The 24,440-nt window shown below is 37.8% G+C and overlaps 1 long non-coding RNA gene and 1 pseudogene across 1 annotated transcript; one reads left to right on the top strand and one right to left on the bottom strand.

Moving 5' to 3' along the window:
* LOC139191512 (dynamin-related protein 4C-like) overlaps positions 1–23,554 on the top strand; it is a 29,233-nt pseudogene extending 5,679 nt beyond the window's left edge.
* On the bottom strand, positions 19,999–21,673 carry LOC139191331 (uncharacterized). Its single transcript, XR_011575350.1, has 3 exons — positions 21,611–21,673; positions 21,056–21,165; positions 19,999–20,113 (listed from the first exon to the last, which is right to left on the bottom strand). It is a non-coding gene; the product is annotated as an uncharacterized lncRNA (long non-coding RNA).
* Positions 23,555–24,440: the final 886 nt, after the last annotated feature.

Here is a 24,440-nt window from a genome sequence, read left to right on the forward strand (position 1 = left end):
TTAACAACTTGAAAATTAAAAAGAAATTTGTCATAATATTAATTATGAATATATGCGATGTCTCCCAATTATTTGATGGTCAATCTATTACAAGAATCATGCATGGTTGTAGGTTAATTAATATTCTTGTATACATACATATATACATATATATATATATGTAAGTACGCATCAGTCTGCTAATAAGCTAATTTGATAAATATTTGGATTTTTATTTAGAAACATATGTTAATCGATTCAAGCCATTTAATTGATTTCTAATTATGGGGTCAAATATTTATTAAAAACTCGAGGCCAATTAAATATATATATATATATATATGTGTGTGTGTGTGTGTGTGTGTGTGTGTGTGTGTGTGTGTAGGTACGCATCATCCAATAATAACACGTTTCTAAATGTTCAAGCTAATCATTATCTTGAATTGGTCAAAACTCTAAAAAACTCCAAAACAAAACTGTCGAACACTCTAATGCTTTAGCACATTCAATCACATATATTAAACATTAGCCCGTTCTATCAACTATATTTTTCTCTCAAGTGAGGCATAAATATATATTATATGGGCCTTTATTACCAAATATATCTCGGGATACTAGAAAATAATTTTTATTTTTAATTTTTTTAGTTTTACATATATTAAAATAGACGGTTAAATGGGTACCCGTTTATAACCGCGGGTAATACCCATAACCACCCATTTAAATTTCACGGGCAAACGGTTATACCCATAACCGTTTATTTATCTAAATGGTTACCCATAACCGTAACCGTCAAATTTAAATGGACGGATAACCATGGTTACCCATAACCAATGGGTATTTGCCCATCCTACGGATATCTAATACCCCATTGACATTGCTGGTTAAAAAGAATAGCGTTCCTGATTTGACGATGGTCGATATTCCTGGGATTACTAGAGTCCCAGTCAGGGTCAGCCTGAAAATATTTATGATCAAATCAAGGATATGATCATGCATTATATCAAGCCTGAGGAGAGTATAGTTCTTAACTAGGAAGTGGTGCCCTCGCATTGCTGCGAGATAAGAAAGTTTGTAATAACAATAACAAAAAATTATTAAAAATAGATTGAGCATAATTTGTAAGTTGTTTGGTTGTGGTTAATGTTATATTAATTTATACAAATAAATGTATTGAGAAATAAAGAGTAAGTGAAATTGGATACATACCAAGGATGAGAATTTGAATAACGTTTCAGAAAAGATAAGTTTGTTGCAATTTATTACAACAAAAATGGAAATTGGTGTCTTATGGAATAAATTATATTTAGTGATAGTGTTATATAAGAGTTGGAAAAGTATTGCAAATCATGCTATGATTAAATAGCAGTTTATTTGGCAATATTATAATTTTTAAAAGAAAGTTAAATGGCGATCTAAGACGGATCAGATTTATGCAAATTGGTAAACTTAGGTTTAATTATATGGAGTAAGAATCATCATTTCCGTCTTTTCTCTTCAGAGGAATTAACTATTACGAATTTATATAGATACTTTCTTCTTCTAACTTTTTGTGAATACATGGCTAATTATTTGTTTGTCTAGTGAAAGGTTTAAGGCTAACATTCAGAAGTATAAACAAACATCCTTCCACTAAAGATAAATCTTGTCCATATATTTGTAAATCTGTGAAGGAACATATTACATTAAAATATGTGGACATGGTATATCTCTAGTGCAAATGTCTACTTTTATACTTTTGGATATTCAATTTAACCTTTCAATATGCAAGCAGGTAATTTGTCATGTATTTAGATCATGTGGAAAAAAGATAGTTTGTATATATATTAGTAATAGCTAATTCCCCTGAAGAGAAAGCTTATTAGTAAAAATTGTAGTTAAACGTAAAACGTTAATAAAACAAAATTAATAAAGTATTAATTAATTTTACGTACCTTTGAATGTTTGTCTCTTCAATCTTTGAAAATGTATTTGCCCTTAATTAATTTTACATACCTTTGAATGTTTGCCTCTTCATTCTTTGAAAATGTATTTGTCAGCACTGTAAGCTCTTTGTTGAATTAGCAATTTTTTTTTTCCTTCCTAAAATTGTAAAATAAAGTGTTAAAAAAAACTTTTCATGGCAGTTAATAGATAATATATAATAATTAGTTAACATGGATGGAAAAATGGTGTCATACGTAGGAAGAAAGTATAAAAACCAAATTTGAATATAAGAAATAAAAAACAATTTGTAATTCATTATCATGCATGGTTATCTATTTTATGGTAAAACACAGTGAAGCAAAAAAAATTTAAGAAAGACAAAGAGTAGTAGTTGAATGAATGATAATTTTGCTAAAATTTATGCCCATATGGTACAATCGGCGATTGTGGCAGTTGTGGATATTGATATTGATCTCAAACCTCAGAAATCATATATAATTCATTAAGAACCATATGTAATTATCAACAAACAACTAAAAGCTAACCATGCAACTAATTATCTCACAAATAATGATTGTATGCATACCTAAGACAAAACTGAACCAAATTTAAAGAATTGTACAGAGAGTTGTTTCATAGCTTTCATACGGTCATCAATTAAGTTTTGCAGAATTATGTCTCATAATTTTTAGCAATGAAAGAAACACATATAGCACTCATACTCTAAACTGAAAATATTCTTTAATGTCTTCAGTAATAACGTTCTTAAGGGAGAGAATGAAACTGGAATTTTATATTTTGGAGATTTTAGTGCACACATACATACCACATGTGGACAGAAAGTAGACTGAATTCAAATTGCAACTATATCCTCAATTGGCAATCCAAGATTTTACCATCTAAAAAAGTAGACTTTTACAATTTATGTAGTTTATTGTTTTATGAACTGAAATCATTGTCAAAAAATGTAATGACGGATGAGGAATTACAATTTCATACGAACATAAGTCTTGAAATGTTACATATATAAATTCCGAGTTCAAGGAACCCAAAAGCTAAATTCGTAGCTTTCAAAGAGATGCAAATTTTTGCTATACTATTAAAATCCATGACACATAATTTCTAAGCAACCAAAGAAGAAAAAAACTAAAAGCTAAGATACTGTATGTACATTTCAACTACCTTAGGTAAAGCAATGACATAGGCCTGATGTTCCAATGATGCAAAACCTGTAAAATTGGGCAATTAGAAAACTAATTCTTTTGGTTATAAATATTCAATTAGATGCATTTTAAATAACATCGACCGGGTAAACTTAGTCAAGCTTAATGCTTCCCATAATTCGTTCATAAGTAATTGATTTAAGGTCATCCCACACTTCGCTAAGGAGCTAAGCTAGTTGTAAGAAGATGTGTAATTATTTTGATAAACAAAGTCAGAGCAAACAATATAATTATTGAGCTAGTATTGAATAATGGGTACAAAACTGAAACTTTTGGATGGTCAACCTTGTTTGCAGATGAAATTAAGCATCCCGAAAAACCAAAACAAATCAATTTAACATAAAAGTTTGTATTACTCACCTCAAATCGGCCAGAGAACTCATAATGGAATTTCTACCTCACAATTTTTCTGCAACCTTTTCCATCTCAGTATTTCTGAATAGGACATGCATTCTATAACATTAGTTAAAAAAAAAATCTATACTACACATATGCAGATCAATTCTAGATAAATTAAGATCAAATGAAGGTATGAAATATATCAATTTAGGGTTGGAAAATCACCTTGAAATTTCAGTCGACAGAGATTGAGCAAGAGAGCCGAGAGACAAAGACACTGGGAAACATGGAAGAGAGAGAAGTGATTTGAGAGATGAGAAAGTGAGAGATTTAGAGTTTCTGAGCTAGGTTAATTTTCTTGTAAATTTTGTAACACATCTTTAAAAACAATATTCAAAGTACAGTTTTTAACACTACTTTCTACATTTTCTATTAAAAAATTTAAACCTTCTCTTGATGTCACTCTTGATAATGCTACATATAATTGACCATGTGTAAAAACAGGTTATGGAAGATATAAATCAACTTGTTTAAGAAATTGTCCTTGACTTTTATTGATTGTCATTGCATAACATGCTCTAATTGGGAATTGACGTCTTTTGAAGATGAAAGGCCACTTATTCTCTGTAGCTGTAAGAGTGATTCTTGGTATGAAAACTTTATGACCAATAATTTTAGCTTCAATAATTCTATCAAATAATTGAGTAACAACTAATCTAGTTCTATTACACAGACCTGAAGACTGATTTAAGTTTCGTAGTAGCATAATAGGCATTCCTATTTTTAATACCAAATTATGTGCAGGTAAACCATTGAATTCAAGCTTGTTTAAAAATTCTGTCGGGTACATTATTTCAAGATTTTCAACATTTGCATTTGAAGAACATAAAGAATCATAACTCAAAAATGTTTGTTGCTGTCCAGGTAATAAATTAATTATATAATTATTCACATCTGTAACAGTTGTATTTCGAGGTGTTAATAGCTCTTTCCCTTAAATAAGCAAATTTGTCAAAAAAAGTTTCAAAACTCGGGTATGTTGCAGAAAAAATTGAATGGATAGCATTTGTAGAACAATCAATTATCAAATCTTGTGGTATTTGAATCAAAGATGTATCCCTATCATTTGAATTATTCACATTGTTTGCATCATTAATTTGTCCATCACCAATTTGTAGAATCCAATTTGCAAACGAACTAATTTTATTTTTTTCTTCAATACTCAATCCATTTTTTGACAATCTCATATTTTCTTTCAAATGAAATTTTTTAAAATATGGCCATAAATAAGAACTATTCAATGAAGCATTTATTATATCCTCTTTAGTTCCTTCAGGAATAACAAGTAATATTTGTCGAAAATCACCACCCAATAAAAGAGTTTTTCCACCAAATGGAAGATTTTTATCGAAAGCTTGTGAATTTGATAAAATATCCGAAACATTGGATAAATCACTTTCGGATATTTTATCAAAAGCTTGTGAATTTGATAAAATCACTTTCGGATATTTTATCAAAAGCTTGTGAATTTGATAAAATATCTGAAAGCTTGTGAATTTGATAAAATATCCGAAACATTGGATAAATCAATTTGGCAATATTGTTTTACCACCTGGTAATAATAATGATGCTATTCCTGATGATGCAACAGCTAGAATAATTTTACCTTCTCATCTAAGCTTACTTGTAATTATATCCCATAAAAAAGTTTTTCCAGTGCCTCCATGACCATAAACAAAGAATAGACCTCCTTTTTTTGCATTTACAGCATTTATAACACAATCATAAACATGTTTTGACCTTGGTTAAGTTGTGATTTCAAAAGTGCATGTTTTTTTATAAAGTTCTTCACAATCATAATTTAATTCTTCTCTCAAAAGCCTATTTTGAATTTCTAACATTTTTTGTGCATCAGGCATGGGAAGATGATATTTTTTCAAAGAGGTAGATGCATTTGTGAACACGAAAATTTCCTGAAAGGAAAGAGACAAGAACAACGTGCACAAACAAATATTTGTATTTGATGATTTTGGGTTACAATCTCTCTCTAATTTGATCCTCTGATTCGATCTCCGTAAGGTGTTGATTTGTGGATGTGCGATTGATCCAAAGGGTCGTTTGGGCTTGATCTAAGGATGAACGTTCTTCAAGGGTCGTGGGCTTGATCTTGAAGAACAGTGATTGACGGATCTTCAAGGGTTTTTAGGCTTGATCTTGAATAACGTTCTTCAAGGGTCGTGGGCTTGATCTTGAAGGTGGATTTGAGCGGATCTTCAAGGAGCCGTTGGGGCTTGATCTTGAGGATGAGCTTTTCTTCAAGGGCCGTTGAGGCTTGATCTTGAATAACGGTGATGAACGGATCTTCAAGGGCTTTTGGGCTTGATCTTGAAGAACAGTGATGAACGGATCTTCAAGAGCTTTTGGGCTTGATCTTGAAGAACGGTTGGATGTATGGATTTGTCGACGTTGTTGATCCAAAGGGCCGTTGGGGCTTGATCTTAGGATGAACGGATGATGAACGATGAACACTTTCTTCAAGGGCCGTCGGGGCTTGATCTTAAATTGGTGGATGATTGTTGATCCAAAGGGCCGTTGGGGCTTGATCTTGGAAGAACGATGAACGAAGAATGAAGAACACTTTCTTCAAGGGTCGTCGGGGCTTGATCTTGAATTGGTGGATGATTGTTGATCCAAGGGCCGTCGGGGCTTGATCTTTGAAGAACGATGAACGAAGAACGAAGAAGGCTTTCTTGATTATTCGGGAACCTGGATGCTTGAGAGCTTCGGAGTTTCAGAGCTTCAGAGCTTCAAGGTGTAATATGAATTGGTTCCTCCTTTAAATGAATGAAATTGGCTTCTATTTATAGAATTTTTCCAACGTTTAATTTTGAATATAATATTCCAGATGAAATAAGTCGTTTCTGCCAGGTGTTGACATGTGTCCTGTTTGATGACTTTTCCAACTTATTTTGATTTTTTGTTTAGACACACGCTACGTGTAAAATTTATGTAATACTTGAGCGTTGAAACTTTGATTTATCGGTCAACAACGATGAACGAAGAACGAAGAAGGCTTTCTTGATTCTTCGGGAACCTGGATGCTTGAGAGCTTCGGAGTTTCAGAGCTTCAGAGCTTCAAGGTGTAATATGAATTGGTTCCTCCTTTAAATGAATGAAATTGGCTTCTATTTATAGAATCTTTCCAAGGCCTAATTTTGAATATAATATTCCAGATGAAATAAGTCGTTTCTGCCAGGTGTTGAAACGTGTCCTGTTTGATGACTTTTCCAACTTATTTTGATTTTTTGTTTAGACACACGCTACGTGTAAAATTTATGTAATACATGAGCGTTGAAACTTTGATTTATCGGTCAACATTTATTTACCGAAATTTCGATGTCTACAAATGCCCCCACTTCAAGACGCGTTGTATACATGTGCTTGTCGCATGTAGGAGATGCGTTTTGAAGTCCCTTAATGTAGATGTCGATCCAAGGGCCGTCGAGGCTTGATCTTGAATTAGGCTGGAGATTTCTTCAAGGGCCGTTGAGGCTTGATTTTGAATTGGGCTTAAGATTTCTTCAAGGGCCGTTGAGGCTTGTTCTTGAACTTTTGTTTGAAATTTCTTCAAGGGCCGTCGAGGCTTGATCTTGAAGGTTGAAATTGGACCACAAGGAGCTTCATGTGGTAGATGATCTTTGGCTTTGGTAGTGGATGAATCGGCACGTATTTGTTTTTGCGCTTTGTTGACTTTCCACAGCTTTGATCTTGAACTGGGTTGGAGGATTTTCTGGATTTCTCCAATTGTTGATTTTCCACAGCTTATTCTTGAACTAGGTTTTGATTCAAGAGTGGTAGACACTTGATCTTGAATCGAACTTGTGATTTCCTCAAGGGTCGTCGAGGCTTGATCTTGAATTTGGCTGGAAACTTCTTCAAATGCCGTTGAGGCTTGATTCTTGAAGGTTGACTCGAACACATGACAAGCAGGCGCGAGGTGAAGGTGACGACTTGTTGCTCTGTTCAATCTTTCTAATTCACACCTGAGCAGTTTGGTCAACGGTATGATCTTCAAGATTGAAGGGTTTTTCTTCCAGTTGGTGACTTGATCTTTAAGGATTTGATTCAAGGGTGGTGAAACGGCACATGCAGTCCACAATGCCTAGTAAGTCGACCCAAGAATTTGAGGGTCAAAACGAGTTCACCGTCCAGAGTGATTTCAACCCTGATGATATGAGATACTTTTGATTTTGAAGAAGTAGCGGATGAATCAGCACGTGCTTTGTTGCACTTGTCTCCACATGCTTCACGGTATCATTTTCATTTCCTTTATCTGTTCCTCAGGCAGATGTGGCATCTTCTCGAGTTCCTCATCTCAGACTCCTTCTGTTGAGTTGACTGTGCAGGCTGCATTCTTCTCTGCTTGTTTCTTCTGCACGTTGTCTCCACATGCTGCAAGGTATCATTTTCACTTGCCTTATCTGTTCTTCAGGCAGATGTGGCAGCTTCTTTGGAAGTACAGCAGCAGTAGGAGACGAGTACTCAAGAGCAGTGCTAAGTAGGCAATCAGGGAAGGGTTCCAAGCAGTCGGTTCCTTACCCGAGTTTGAGTGGAGGTTTCGGCATATTGTTTTCTTTATCCTTGTCTTTGTAGGTAAGAACAAGGACAAAGGAAATGACAGGGAAAAAGCATGATATGAGATACTCTTGCTTTCTACCCTGGTGATATGAGATACTTTTGCTTTGGAGTCATTTGCTTGCAGAGGTACCCCAAGGAATAAGGAACACTGAGTGACTCGAGAGGCTTCGTTGGGAAGACATTCTCGGAGATGAAGAAAGGTTCTCGGAGATGAAGAGAGGTTCTCGGAGATGAAGAAAGGTTATGTATGTCTGCCTTGCTATGGAAGGTGAAGGTGGACAGTTATAGGAAGTCTTTTAATACCTGTAGAGGTACTATTCTTTCACTCGTGTCGGCAACTAACGCATGATTGATCGGTATAGCTTCACGTGCTTTCTTCTTTATCAAAAATCTTCGACAAATTGTCCGTAATTTCCGCCAAGCTGAGTGTGCATGTGACAGGTGTTGACGAGGCTGAAAAAGACTGGCGCCTATTTGATATCTGGGATTGGCGCTTCAACAAATTGCCCGTGATTTCCGCAAAGCTGAGTTTGCGTGTGACGGGTGCTGACGCGTCTGGAAAAGCAAGATGCCTCTCCGATTTCTGAGCTTGCCTCTTCGATTTTTGAATTGGCCTCTTCGAATTATGAGCTCGCATCTTCGATCTCTGAAATCCCGTCGAGTGCTGATTTTTATGGAGGCACGCAGTTCGTTTCAAAGCACACTTGAATTTTCGCTTGTAAAAAACTCCCTTCTTGCACTTCTAAGATCTTTGATTTGTCCGACCTCTTCTTTCTTCAACACCTTTGAAAATGTCTGGACCCTCCGATCGTCGTTTTGACTTGAACCTTGGTGAAGAGGCAATCCCTTCTTCTCCAGACAACATATGGCGCCCATCCTTCATATCCTCTACTGGTCCTCTTACCGTTGGGGACTTGGTGATGAAGAATGATATGACCGCTGCAGTAGTGGCCCGGAACCTTGTCACTCCCAAAGATAACAGACTGCTTTCCAAACGGTCTGATGAATTGGCTGTTAAGGATTCTCTGGCTCTCAGTGTGTAGTGTGCAGGTTCTGTGTCTAATATGGCCCAACGTCTATTTGCTCGAACCCGTCAAGTTGAATCATTGGCGGCTGAAGTGATGAGTCTCAAATAGGAGATTAGAGGGCTCAAGCATGAGAATAAACAGTTGCACAGGCTTGCACATAACTATGCTACAAACATGAAGAGGAAGATTGACCAGATGCAGGAATCTGATGGTCAGATTTTACTTGATCATCAGAGGTTTGTGGGTTTTTTCCAACAATATTTACCTTCATCTTCTGGGGCTGTACCATGTAATGAAGCTCCAAATGATCAACCTTCGGTGCCTTCTCCTCCTGGGATTTTGCCTAGTACTGAGGCTCTGAATAATCACCCTCTGGTGCCTCTCCGATCTGGGGCTCCGCTGAGTACTGAGGTGCCACATGATCAATGAAGGCTTTTGTTTGTTTGCACAATTTTTTTTTTTGGCATGTAAATGTTCCCTTTGTAATTTTCCAGAGAAGTAAATGAAATGGGCTTTTATTTCTCTCAATGCAATTTTTTTTTTTTTTTTGTGCTGGATGCACCAAGTTCCATCATCATTTTTTTAATTATCTTTTCTTATCCTGCACATGGTGCAATCTCAGCTTTTCATTTGTTTTAATTTTTTTTATTATATATATATATATATTTTTTCGGTGCTGACCACCATTCCATTCCTTTTTCATCATTTTGATATTCATTTTTTTATTTTTTTTATTTTTTATTTTTTTATTTTCTTCTTTCCTCATGTCGTGCACCATTGCACAGCTTTTCATTATATATATATTTTTTTTTTCTTCTTTCTTTTCACGTGGTGCAGCACTACTTTGCTCACCATCTTTTTTTTTCTTATATTTTTTTTGTATAAATTTGGATGACGGGTTGAGGAATTTGCAGGGAAGGACGAAGGCGGACGGAGAAGATGGTGCTTCGAGCTTCACGACTGGCTAGTCGTTTGACGGCGGTCGTTTGAAGTTCTTTGCTATCATGGTGGTCATAGTGACGAGCTCGAGGGAGGCCAGGCGCTGCGGTGAAAGGAGTCGATGCCGAGAGCGCAGCCCAACTTGTTCCGGGTGTGCGCACCATGTGCAGCAGGTCGGGTTTGGGTGGAGTGAGGACGGAGCTGTGCATGAGCCAGTGAGGTTGTGGCTGTCTGGTCGTGGAGGAACGGAGGATACGGGCTGGCGTGGAGGAGCGGAGGATACGGGCTGGCGTGGAGGCCTTGTGCGCTCGAAGGTGTGGCTGCTGAGCTGCAGCTTTGATACTCTCTTTACTTCTCATGTTGTTAGGCACCTTCACCACAACGTGTTGCAGCATGAGCTCGTTCATGCACGGCAAGCTCGCATGGTGGATCTCAAACTCCAAGTCACGCAGTGCTGCCATTAACCTAGCTGATGGGTAGTTCACATTCGCGGACTGAACCCCAATCATGGCGTCCGAACCTACTATCTTCACCTCTATCTCGAACCCCGTAGACCCACTCGCCAACGAGTTGGGTGGCCGTGTTTGCTCCAACGACGTCGTGGTGCTCTGATTATCCAGGTTGTCGCCGGTCTCGATTTTCACTTTCTTGGACTCTCTCTGCACCTGCGACTCCAGCTCGTCCTACCTGGCTTTTCAGCTTGTTGATGTACGAAACGGCATTGGACAGCAGTGACGCCTTGTCCATTCTCGACACGACGAATCAGCTGAAATCGTACATGTGTCGATGTTTTAGGACAGTATGTGACGGAGAGAATTGGAGCAGTGAGGAATGTGGTGAAGGATGAAGACATAAGCTCTAGTGACGACGTGGACGTCGTGGCTACGTACGGGGATTTGGATGAGATTCAGAGATTGATTAAGCTCCCAACACGCCATCGTTGCTCCAATTGCATGATCTTGGACATGTTGTTGTTGACGCTGTAGAAAGAGACAGGCAGTGGTGACGTCAGAAGCTTCCTTGGGTTGAAGCTCTGCGGGTTTAACCTGTGGCGGCGAGCTGTTACTGCCTCGTTTGGAGTTGGTGGGAGTGACGGGGGATAAAGAGCTGCGAATGGCGTGCATGAGCTCCACTCTCTGAGACAGGCTCAGCGGCGACGGGCTCAGCAGAGCTGATTCGATGGTGGCGAGCAGCTGCTTCGGTAACACCATGGTTGGTTTGTCGATTGGCAATTTGGTACTCCGAGCGACTGGTGCAAAAAGTCGAAACCTTAAAAGAGAATGTTCAAAATGAGGGACATGGGCCTGCGAGGTTTTGCCTGGACCTGGGCTGGTGCCTTTTGTTGCTGCTAGGCCTAGACACACACACACACATATATATATTTCCTTTTTTTCCTTTGAAGAAATTGTATCTTTTTTTTTTTAAGAATATCGTTGCATTCGTAATGAAATTGACTTTCATTAATAAAACCCTTATTTTTATTTTGATGTGATGCTAGGAATCTTTAATTTTGGAGAAGGCAGAGCATGATGTTGGAACCCTCATGAAGTTTTCAGAGACGTGGTATTTGGAGTGAGCAAGATGTGGGCATATCTGTGCTTTCTGCTGCCTAGGGTTTATGCAAAAGACTGCAACGGGGTTTCGCTGTGTAGTGCCTTTTGATCACAGTTTTCCCTCGATGGTGCGCTGCAGTATGGTGTTGTGCAAGAGACTACAGCGGGGCTTCGCTGTGAAATGTCTTTTGGTCACAACTTTCCTCGGTAGAGACGTTGTTGTGCACCTTGACCTTGCTGCTTGTCGTAGGCTCTTTGCCGCTGCTGCTTGGAGCTTGTTCCAGTGCGTCACCTTTACCTTGTGGGGTTGTGCAAAAGACTGCAGCGAGTTTATGCTGTGTAGTGCCTTTTGTTGCAACTTTCCTCGGAGGTGACGTCGCCGTGCACACCTACCATGCCGTCTGCTAACTCATTCCGTACACAGTTTATGCTCTTGCGGGCCAAGAGCTTTGGTGTTGCCTTTTATGCTCGTGCAGACCAGGAGCGTTGGTGTCGCCTTTTATGCTCGTGCGGGTCAGGAGCGTTGATGTTGCCTTTTATGCTCGTGCAGACCAGGAGCTTTGTGCCATGCAGTTTAGACTCGTGCGGGCAAGGAGCTTTGGTTCGTACAGTTTAGGCTCGTGCGAACAAGGAGCATTGGTTCGTGCAGTTTAAGCTCGTGCGAACAAGGAGCATTGGTGTTGCCTTTTATGCTCGTGCAGACCAGGAGCTTTATGCCATGCAGTTTAGACTCGTGCGGGCGAGGAGAATTTGTGAATTTTGTCAAGCAATCCGGGAGAGTTGTTCCTCGCAATCTTCATAGCAAGGAGCCTTGACTGAGTAGCTGAAGAAGTCTTCTGGGAAGATGTCACACATCGTGATGGGGATGGATAATCTTTGTGTCAAAGTTTCATTATCTCCAACACTTTCACATTGTTCTGGAGGTTGACGAAAGCTGCTTTGCCCCCTTTCTGATTGGTGCACTTGTGGAGAAGACATATGCTTCTTGTGCAGTTTCTTCGGAGTGACATGAATCCATCCTTCAACTTCGCTTGGCTTGACTAGCATGGTTTTGGAGCATGCCCCCAGCGATTGAGGTGAAGATTTTGAGTTGACAGAGCCGGAAGTGAGGTTTTCTTCAGGGATTTTGTCTTCTTTGTCTTCTTGGGCCTTTTCTTCAGTGCGATCCTCTTGGGTTTGTTGGCGTGAAGATTGGCCGGTGTAGATGATGGTGCGCCTCCTTACCTTCAGTGGTCCTTTTATGTCGACTTCCAAAGTTGCTTGGCGCTTCATCCTTGAAGGAATCAAGCTTTGAACATCGTCTTTTCCTGCTAGACTGTCGAGCTTTTCTCCCTTTGGTGTTGTCTTCCTGTTTCTAGAAGACTTGTTAGTTTCTTCAAGTCTGTCCGCAGCCGACTGTTGCGGGGGAGATCTAGCTTTGCCGCTTTGTTTCTTGGGTTTTGATAACCTTTCAAAGACAGATCTTTGTGGTGTTGGCGTCTTAAGCCTTTTGAAGACGGAAGTTCGGTCTCGACCACTGATGCGATCAAGTGCCGAAATTCTAGGTTTTGAATGGTCTAGCCTGTCGAAGACTAAAGTTCGAGGGGCGGGTTTAGGCTCCTCTTTTGGCCTTGTGGCTTGTGGTCTTGGCTTCCTTGTTTTTTTGTAGGTCGCCAATGTCCACCCTTCCTTATTACCGGTAGATGCATCTTGGTTGCTTGCCCCCGGTGATGGTTATGTAGGAAGTGTTGTGTGACTTGAACATTGACGGGAATGGTCATGCATGCTTCGGAGAGGCACATGATCGAGTGATCCAAACACGATAGTAGTAGTGTGTACCGCAACCGTGTCTTCGAGGTCAAGCTCGATTTTCCCTTGTTGTGCTAGCTTCAGGATGAGATCTTTCAGTACGAAGCATTTTTCCGTTGGATGACTGATGAAGCGGTGGAATTTACAGTACCTTGGACTGTCGGTGCGATTCATCTCTTCTGGCCGTCTGCATTTAGGCAAATCGATCACCTTCTTTTCCAGCAAGTCTTCTAACATGGCAACCACATCAGAGTCGGGGAATGGATAAGTTTTCTCTTCAAGCTCCTTCAAAGTGCGTCTACGCATCTCTTGATCACGAAAAGCTTCAGCTTGAATCGCCTTGCCTCGTGTAGGGATTTTGACGAGAGCTGTGTTGACCGTCATTGCTTTCTTGGTGGATTTCCACGCAGCATTCTCCACCTTTGTCTCAAGAACTTTGTCGTTCTTGTAGTCGGCGATCGGTCCCTTCTTCCCATGATGGGCGATGCTTAACTCCATGTCATGGGCGCGAGTGGCCAATTCCTCGAAGGTCCATGGTTTAATGCCTTGAAGGATGTATTGCAAACCCCATTGCATGCCTTGGATGCACATCTCGATTGAAGAGGTTTCCGAGAGCCTGTCTTTACAGTCGAGGCTTAGAGTGCGCCATCTGTTAATGTAGTCAATGATTGGCTCGTCCTTCCACTGCTTTGTGCTCGTCAGTTCTAGCATGCTCACAGTGCGGCGGGCGCTGTAGAAGCGGTTGAGGAATTCCCGCTCCAATTGCTCCCAGCTGTTGATGGACTCAGGCTCTAGGTCTGTGTACCACTCAAATGCGTTTCCTTTCAGCGAGCGCATAAACTGCTTGGTGAGGTAGTCCCCTTCGGTCCCTGCGTTGTTGCAAGTTTCAACAAAATGGGCAACGTGCTGTTTCGAGTTTCCCTTTCCATCGAATTGCATGAACTTTGGCGGTTGATAACCCCTCGGCATCCTTAAGGCGTCAATCTTCTTTGAATATGGCTTCGAGTACAACCCGGAGGTATTTGAGCTCCCTTCGTACTGTGCCTTGATGGTGTTGGTGATCATCTCCTGCAGTTGCTGGATAGAAAGAGATCCCATGAGTGCCGATGCTTGGTCTGGCTCCGGCTTCACATCGATTCTCTCCACCGGAGGCTCATCTTCTGGGTTAGGGTTCTCGCCGTCATGTGGCTCCAGTCGGCTGACAAGTGCAGCGATTTGCAAGTCTTTTTCTTCCACAGTTCAAGTTAGCCTTGCGATTGCTTCATTCATTTGAGCCAGCTGCTCATCGATTGAAGTTGCTCCAATGGTCATGACTTGCATGGCTGAACTGCCGCTCGAATCGGCATCGGAGAGCATGGATTCGGAGTATTTCCTTGGACTTTCGCCCCTTGGTGCCCTTGGTGAGGCTAAGGTGATCAAAGGCTCGTGCCTTGGGTGCTCTTGTTCCCTTGGTAGAGTTGATGCAGAGGTGAAAGAGGCGGCAGAAGTAGCTCTTGCCTTGCTTCGAGTCGTGATGCCTAAAGTGACACCACTTGCGACGAGGACGCTCTTGTTCTTTACGCCAGTTGCGGGATCAGTTTGAGCCTTCCTTGATGCCATTAATTTTGGAAGTGTGCTCGAATTTCTTGAACGGAGAAAGAGATGAGAGGTAGAGATTGTCCCACTGGGCGTGCCAATTTGTGAACACGAAAATTTCCTGAAATGAAAGAGACAAGAACAACGTGCACAAACAAATATTTGTATTTGATGATTTTGGGTTACAATCTCTCTCTAATTTGATCCTCTGATTCGATCTCCGTAAGGTGTTGATTTGTGGATGTGCGATTGATCCAAAGGGTCGTTTGGGCTTGATCTAAGGATGAACGTTCTTCAAGGGTCGTGGGCTTGATCTTGAAGAACAGTGATTGACGGATCTTCAAGAGCTTTTAGGCTTGATCTTGAATAACGTTCTTCAAGGGTCGTGGGCTTGATCTTGAAGGTGGATTTGAGCGGATCTTCAAGGAGCCGTTGGGGCTTGATCTTGAGGATGAGCGTTTCTTCAAGGGCCGTTGAGGCTTGATCTTGAATAACGGTGATGAACGGATCTTCAAGGGCTTTTGGGCTTGATCTTGAAGAACAGTGATGAACAGATCTTCAAGAGCTTTTGGGCTTGATCTTGAAGAACGGTTGGATGTATGGATTTGTCGATGTTGTTGATCCAAAGGGCCGTTGGGGCTTGATCTTAGGATGAACGGATGATGAACGATGAACACTTTCTTTAAGGGCCGTCGGGGCTTGATCTTAAATTGGTGGATGATTGTTGATCCAAAGGGCCGTTGGGGCTTGATCTTGGAAGAACGATGAACGAAGAACGAAGAACACTTTCTTCAAGGGCCGTCGGGGCTTGATCTTGAATTGGTGGATGATTGTTGATCCAAGGGCAGTCGGGGCTTGATCTTGGAAGAACAATGAAGGAAGAACGAAGAAGGCTTTCTTGATTCTTCGGGAACCTGGATGCTTGAGAGCTTCGGAGTTTCAGAGTTTCAGAGCTTCAGAATTTTGCCTAATGATTTTGGTCCCCCTCAAATGAATGAATTAGCCTTCTATTTATAGAAATTTCCAAGGCCTAATTTTGAATATAGTATTCCAGATGAAATAAGTCGTTTCTGCCAGGTGTTGACACGTGTCCTGTTTGATGACTTTTCCAACTTATTTCGATTTTTTGTTTAGACACACGTTACGTGTAAAATTTATGTAATACATGAGCGTTGACACTTTGATTTATCGGTCAACATTTATTTACCGAAATTTCGATGTCTACAGCATTATTAAGAAGTAATTCTAATTCAAATAGCACTGAATTTTTTAATTCATGTTCTGGCACAATCATATTTGGAATTGCAAAATTTTTTCGCAATTTGTATAAAATATCATCATACATGTTTTGCCAATGACTATCAAAAAGATTTTGAGGATTTGCTACATCACAAAATAAAATTATTGTGACAAACAATTGTCTCAATTGAGCAGACGATGCAATATGTGCAGCACTTGATAAAGCCTCAATCCATTCTTTATCATCGCCTAATAGTCCTAATGATTTGCATGCAGAATGGTAGGAAGAATGTACAACACCATTAACTGTTTTTAAATCCTCAAAACTAATGGCACCTTTTTTTAAATTCAAAAGCATTCTTAAATAATATAATTCGCCAGATGCAGGATGTACATATGCTATTCTGCCAATTGATGCTCTATATTTTCTTGGCTTCCAAGTTTTTTTCTTTACATCATACAAAAATTTTGTAGGAATTTGTGCATAAGTTAGTGCACGCGCGTCAGGAAAATTTTTGTTCAATTCGAACAAACTCGTTAACATTGTGTTTTCAAAAGCTTTTTGATTAATAATTGACTGTAGTGATTGATCAGCAGTAAAAACAATATTTTGTTCTAATGGTAAATGAACTGGTAATCGCTCTACAGAAGGCTCTCTATGATGTACGAAATATTGAAATAGTCTCCAAACAGCCTCATAAGGTGATATATATCTACAATTGAGGTATGCTAAAATCTCATCATTCAAATTTTGTTGAAGAACTAATCGTGCTCTATCTGAACCTTATTTACATATTTGAATAAATATTTTATAAGCATTGATTGACAACAGGATTCAACATTTATATGTGCATTATATTTTAGTAATAACTCTGCATTGTAAGGAACAACAAAACTATTATCAACTTTTATACCGTTTTTAATCACAAATTTTTCTTCATCTTCACGACGTTTATAAACAGCAAAACCATTTGTGTCAAAAATTGTTTCACTTTTATATGGCTTAGGAAAGTTTTTAGAACATTTATTTTCTTGCATGCAAGGTGATTTTGGATTAATACAACCACATGGACCATGAATCATAAACTGATTAACGATTTCATAAAGTTATGGATGCAAATTTTTATCAGGTAATTCAGCTGAAATAATTGAGTCTATATCTGATGCGAAAAAACATTTCACATTTGGTTTCAGCCATATTAACATATGAGAATGAAGTAAACCTCTTTTTTGAAACTCAATTGTGCAAACATCTGTTCATGGGAAAAAAATGAAAACAAAGAAAATAATAAAAGTAAATTTTATAATAAATAAGAAAACTGAAAAGCTTGAAATAAGTGCTAGAATGAGTTTTAGTAACTTACTTGCTTGAATTTCTCCAAAAGGCTTCCCGGACTTGATGAAATCAATCATATGATCAAGCTTCATTTTGAAGATTCTAGAAATTATATCAGGCCTATCTTCAGGTTTGAATCCTGGCTTATTATCAAACTCTCTTGTGATTTCTAGCCATTTAACATTACATGTAAATGTTATAAACAAATCAAGATGTCCGTATTCTCTACAAATAGCCAAAGCATCTTGATAATTATTTATCACATATCTAGGACTTCCAGTAGATGAAGCAGGTAATACAATTTTTTGTCCCAAATTATTTGCATCAGTATCACCTTTTGAGAATGCATCATATATCCCTTTATAAACTTCACTTCTCAAATTTTTTTTATTTTGTCTAATATAATCTAATCTATCTTCTTCAAGTGTTGCAAAAGAATCAACCAAATATTGTTGAAAAAAATCTTCCTCCTCTTAACAATGTACTTAATGGTGGTTCTCGCTCTTGAATTTGATAAGCAATGAAAGCTCTCATTGGTATTCTTTGTCTTTTAGTTTTTTTACCTCTATAATTTTCATTCCATTTTAAATCTGGTCTATAACCATCTTCACCATATGGAAAAAGAATTGGGTATTGCAGAGACATAAATTTAGGATTCAACTTTGTTACACGTTTTAATTCGCGACTTTTAGACTCTATAATAATATCTCGATTAGAATCATACAATCCTATATCTCCAACTATTAAACCACCCATTTCATCAGTTGTAGGTTGCTCATATTGTTTGCCATCATTTAATTGCCTCCCTAGCAAAGTCATTTTTAATGAAGAAAGACCATTGTTTTCAAATTTATCTCTTGCCACTCAAAAAAGTTTAACCAATTCATTTGATGCATCAAACATTTTGATTAACCCTTCTACAATCGTTGGATCTAGCCTTTTGATTGTTTCCATTGGAACTAAAAACTTTAAGACGATTTTCCACCTCATTATATGTATCATAGACATACATTTGAGCAAATTTTGGAGACTCATTATCAACAGGCAAAAAAGATCTCATTAAATGACAAACTTGACCACTGATTTTGAAAATATAAGGGCTTGATCCATTGTTAATTGAGTTATCAACTTTGGCTCCCATTGAAGTGAATGCAAACATTGAGTTATAAGTTCTAATATTTTCTCGAAATGATAAATTTTTTTGCCCTTTAGTTGGATCAAGTAAGTAATCTAAAAATGGTGGTGCTAGTTTTGGATTTGGAAACTTAATTTTTCCTTGTTGGCAACAAAGAGTGAAAACAGGTAGATCCTTTTTACACTTTGGTTTAAGAGACTCTTTTAGCCAAAAATAAGCACCACAATGAACACACTTATAACTTTTATCTCCCAAGTCCGCATATTCTTTAACAACTCCTACAAAAAAAGATACACAAAAAATAGAGAACAAAAACAAAATGAGCATAATATTATTTAGGCAATTAGAAAATTGAAATTCTTGATAAATCAAATTAATAGATGCATAAATTAAGAACTGACCTTTTCTATTTTTTTGAAAAAATGCTTGACCCTTGTTCATAAGATTACTATTCTGATCATCAAGGGTTTGTTGAGTGTTTTTTGTAGATCGGTCTAATACATTGACAACCTTTTTTCCCTTTTTATCTCTTAAGAGAGCATTTTTTTCAACAAAAGTCATGCAATGTGATTCATCGATATTGGAAGAATTTACGTTTTCAACATCTTGTTGAACAGAAGATGTGCTAGCACCACCTTGGTAGTCAATGGCTGAGTTTTGCTGAATAATTGGACTACTCTTAGATGAGAAAACGTTGACATAGTTTTGTATACAACTTTTTCTGCACTCTTTTAAATTGTCTATCATATTCAGATAAAACATTGGATTGATTATTAACAAACTCTTTTTCGTGTTCTGTATCATTAATTGTTAAAGCATTTGCAAGTCTTTTTGACATGATGGAGTCAAATTGGAATACAAATTTGAAAACAAATCGGAGGAAACCACGCTGGAAAAAAGCCAAAAAATGAGAAAAAGAAGTATCAACAAACATATAATGCGAAGATTAAACAAATGTATACCAGATATAATATAATGATTAAAAAGAATAAACCAACCAAACTTTAAAATGCTAGACTGGAAAATAAAAGTAAAAAAAAAAACGAAAATTAAAAAAAGTATTTAAAACTAAATAATTCAAAATTTAAAATTGCTCACCTTAAACAGTTGAAATTTTAGAAAACACGATAGTCCATCTGTTCAAAAAGGCAAACAACAAACAATTATTACAATGAACAATAGAATTTAGTTCAGCAACAAATGGCAAGAAATAAAATATAAAACAACTAATAAATAGAACTTAAAAAGATTTAAAAATTAACAAAGTAATAAGATAACTACATTCTTACTTCTTATAGTTCAGTTGTGAAACTATGCAGCAATGCACCATGCAACCACAGATCAAAATTTATTTTGCAGATAAGTTTTCAATGGGAGTGTCACTTTTTACTTGTCTTATCCACGCTGAGTGGAAACTGCAAAGATCAACAGTATTAACAATGTTTATTCTCAATGAAAGACAAATTACAAAAAATAAAAAAAAAACCAATTGATTTTTACTAACACATAAATTATATAAATTGATGGCTAGATCATAAAACGTGAGAAAATAGGAGCACTAAAACTTTTTTACACAATGGGTGACACAAAATTAAGAAATACACCTGTTCAAAGAAATGTATATGTTAACTAAAAGAAAAATTGTTATCACAAAAGAAAATTGTAATATCATTTCGTGATATTGATAGTTTTTGCAAACATTGAACTTTTTTAATAACACAGTATATGACTACAAAAAAGCATTTTATATATAATTTATCTATGATATTCACAGTTTTACTAAAAACGATAACATAGTTAACTATGAAAATAAAAACTATCTATGGTCTCAAGAATCATGATTAACACAATGTAGAACCGGTGGGTTTAAAATGTATCAGCTAAAATTAAAAGTAACTTCTCAGATAAAAAGGTAATATACAGAGTAAGGAAAAAAAAAAAAACTAATGAAAAGGCTTGAAAACTTTGAGTTTTAATGATAAGGACAAAATAAAGGGTAAAGTGAATAATACCAAGATTGACTTTTTAGTGTAAAAATGTGGTTTTTCGTTAAAGTGAACAGTACCGGGTGCTTTTCGTTAAAGTTCCCAAAAAAAAAAAAACAAAAAGACTATGCTGCATACATAACATTGATAAAAAAAAAACAAAACATTCTATTTTTATAATAATGCACTATCTAGTTATAAAATTATAATATAAAAGTAGCTCAACATTATAACTTAAGCAAAGAAATATCTGAAAAGAATGATTCGATATACAATTTAGAGCCACAATATTCACTTGCAATTAGACAATTGTCAAAGAAAAGGAAGAAATATAATGTTGAAGACAATATTAACAAAGTGAAAAGTACTTACAAACACAATCAATTGTCTGTAAACTTGACAGCTGAAAGCTAACTTGGCAGTTAAAATTACAATAGGAACTGAGATGCAGCAAAGATTTTTTTTTTCAAACCAAAATTAATCTGCAGATGATTGCAAACAAAGAAATAATTAATTCTCAAATAAATATAAAACGAATTTAAAATATTTCAAGGCTACTTTTAATAACAGCATAATAAAGACAAAGATTTTATCAACATGACTCAATTTTATGCAGGTTGGGATAATCTAATTTAACCACAAAAGACACAGGATTTACAAAATAAAAAACAAATAAACGGAAAGTCTAACTACGACAGACAACAGTGTAAATGTTGCTAAAATGCAATATATGTTACTAAAATAACTTGCCACACAGAATAAACAACACTATTAAATTGCAATATTAATCTAGCAAATTTATATAGCATTATAAATGTTATCAAAATGAGCTGCAATGCAAAGTAGTGAAGATCAAAACTACATTCTCGTTCTTAAGAAATATTCTAAGCTAGGAAACACCTGAAGTTGAAATAAAAACCCACACACCTTAATCGAAAAGGGTTTCCAAGATTGCACAGAGAAACCCTAAAATTGATAGATCAGTATTTCCTGAAACAAAAAAGGCAATCAGATTAAACAACGATGCTAAAAACACGAAAAAAATTAGGAAAGAACTGATAAAGAACGCAAAGATTTAATTTTACACCAATCGATCTACAAATTTCTTCCTAATCAAAGAAAATAGAAAAAGAATAAAATAGACAAACCACCTGAAACACCGCAATCAGCCAGAAAACCCATCTCTTCAGACGGTAGACGATCAACACAAACAGATTATGAAGGAAACACGAAGATCAAAGAGGGAGAAACGCCGAGAAACAGAGAGCAGGCGAAAAGGGAAAATGAAAGGAAGAAAATGAGAGAGGGTTCGAGCACCTTTCCGTATGTAGACTGACTACAAAGGGCAAAATCGCCAATTCATGTAGCATCTTTTAAAAGGCTGAAAACTGTGCGTTAGATTAGGGGCAAAACCGGAATGTAACTGTTAATGAACAGTGTTTTTCCACCAACGTTTAGTATAGATAGAATGTCCTGTCTGCTAGTCTTGATTTTGCCACTTGCGAATCGATTAGGATGTCACAGAGCGTGGACAAGACCGATGAAAGGACTCCGGCGGTAGTGATGAAGGTCGATAAGGCACCAGAAGGATTGCTTGAGAAGGTGACAGGAGACGATGTCAATATTGGGCAAGGTTATGTCTGCGTGAGGAACCGCATTGGTGATGAAACATACGAGGAGGCAGGGGCCATTACTCAGGAATTATTTCAATCTCATCCTCTTCTATCTAATATCGACAAATCTATGGTTATTCCAGTTTTAGCACGAAGGTTGGTGCAGATTCAGGCTAATAGCATAGCGAGAAATTTACCAGAGGAAGTAAAGAAAATCAACGAGAAGTTGAATTCCAGCCTCGCAGAGCTCAACAAGATGCCTAAGAGTCTGACATCCGTTGCTGAGGCTATGACAGCTTTCATGCAGATCATTGGATCGGAGAAAGAATCACTCATGAAATTCTTCTGAGAGGAGAATTTGAAGAGTATTCTGATGATCACCATATACATTGCACTGTGCGAACGGTCGACATGCTCAATCAATACTCAGATGAGCTACACAAGTGTGCTCAAAGTGACTCAAATAGCAACTTTCTAATGGAAAAGATTAATGTTTTGGAGGAAACGAAGCGGATTAATCTTCCGAACTTTCTCCCTCATAATGCTTTTATCATTGTGTTGGAGAGCAAAGTGAACGGAATTTCAAACATTCCTCTTGGGTTTGTGGAGAAGATCTGGAGTTATATAAAAAATGATGTTGTTTCAGTGCTAATGCGGCATTCAGAAAATTATTATCAGCTTCAGCTGTCCGCCAGACGAATAGGCCAGAATCTTATGTCGAAGATGAAAGAAAGGTCGATTACTTGGATGACGGAGATAGTTGAAATGGAGAAAGTTACTGATTATACATGTAATCCGGAGTACCTCTCTGAATGTAATAGATTGATAGGTCAGTAAGACGCTTTCGTTAACGAAGTCTTAAAAGACAAAAACCGCCCAGCTAAGATAACTATAGAGGGCATTGGGGAGGTTGTAGTTGAAGCTCTTAGGAAAAATCCGAACGCTTTTTCGGCGGCGTATGACCTGAAAATGCAGATGACTGCGTATTGGAAGGTGGTTTTGACAAGGTTAGTTGACTGCATGGCCTTGCATTTGAAATTAACTGTTGCCAACCTTGTTAACAAGGATTTGGAAATGGAAATTGTGACTGAGCTGATGGGACCGCACGGTGGCTGAATTGAAAGGAATGCTGGAGGAGTCTCCGGCGGTGGCAGTTAAGTGGGAAAAGTTGAACAAGACGATCAAAAAGCTGAAGGATTCCAAAGAGGTCGTGGGGAAGATAATGGACAACATTATTACTTATGGTGGTCACTTATAGAGAGGGGGAAGCTAGCCAAATGTGGGATTCCATGGCTAGCTGTATCCGAAAAGTAGCAAAAGAGGTATTAGGAGAGTCCAAGGGCTTTGCTCCACACCAAAAGGAATCTTGGTGGTGGAATGAGGAGGTACAAACAAAGGTGAAGGCTAAGAAGGAATGTTGTAAAGCCCTATACAAGGATAGGACCGATGAAAATGGTGAAAGGTATAGAAGAGCGAAGCAAGAGGCGAAGAAAGCTGTGAGAGAAGCTAAGTTAGCGGCTTATGACGATATGTATAAGCGACTAGATACCAAAGAATGAGAGTTGGATATCTATAAACTAGCTAGAGCAAGGGAAAAGAAGACAAGGGACCTAAACCAAGTGAGGTGCATCAAGGATGAGGATGGAAAGGTTCTTGCTACAGAGAACGCGGTCAAAGACAGATGGAGAGGTTATTTTCATAATCTTTTCAATGAAGGACATGAAAGGAGTACTCCTTTAGGGGAGTTGAGTAACTCAGAAGAGTGTAGAAACTACTCCTTTTATCGTCGAATCAGGAAGGAAGAAGTGGTTGTAGCTTTGAAGAAGATGAAGCATAGAAAAGCAGTGGGCCCAGACGATATACCGATTGAAGTGTGAAAAGCCTTGGGAGAGACAGGTATAGCATGGCTCACTGACCTTTTCAATAGGATTTTGAAAACGAAGAAGATGCCAAACGAGTGGCGAAAGAGCACTTTGGTGCCTATTTACAAGAATAAGGGCGACGTACAAAATTGCATGAACTATAGGGGTATTAAGCTAATGAGTCATACAATGAAGCTCTGGGAGAGAGTCATTGAGCATAGATTGAGGCAAGAGACACGGGTTTCGGACAACCAATTCGGGTTCATGCCAGGGCGCTCAACC

Source organism: Malus domestica, chromosome 14 (genome assembly GCF_042453785.1).
Source record: "Malus domestica chromosome 14, GDT2T_hap1".
Taxonomy (NCBI): Eukaryota; Viridiplantae; Streptophyta; class Magnoliopsida; order Rosales; family Rosaceae; genus Malus; species Malus domestica.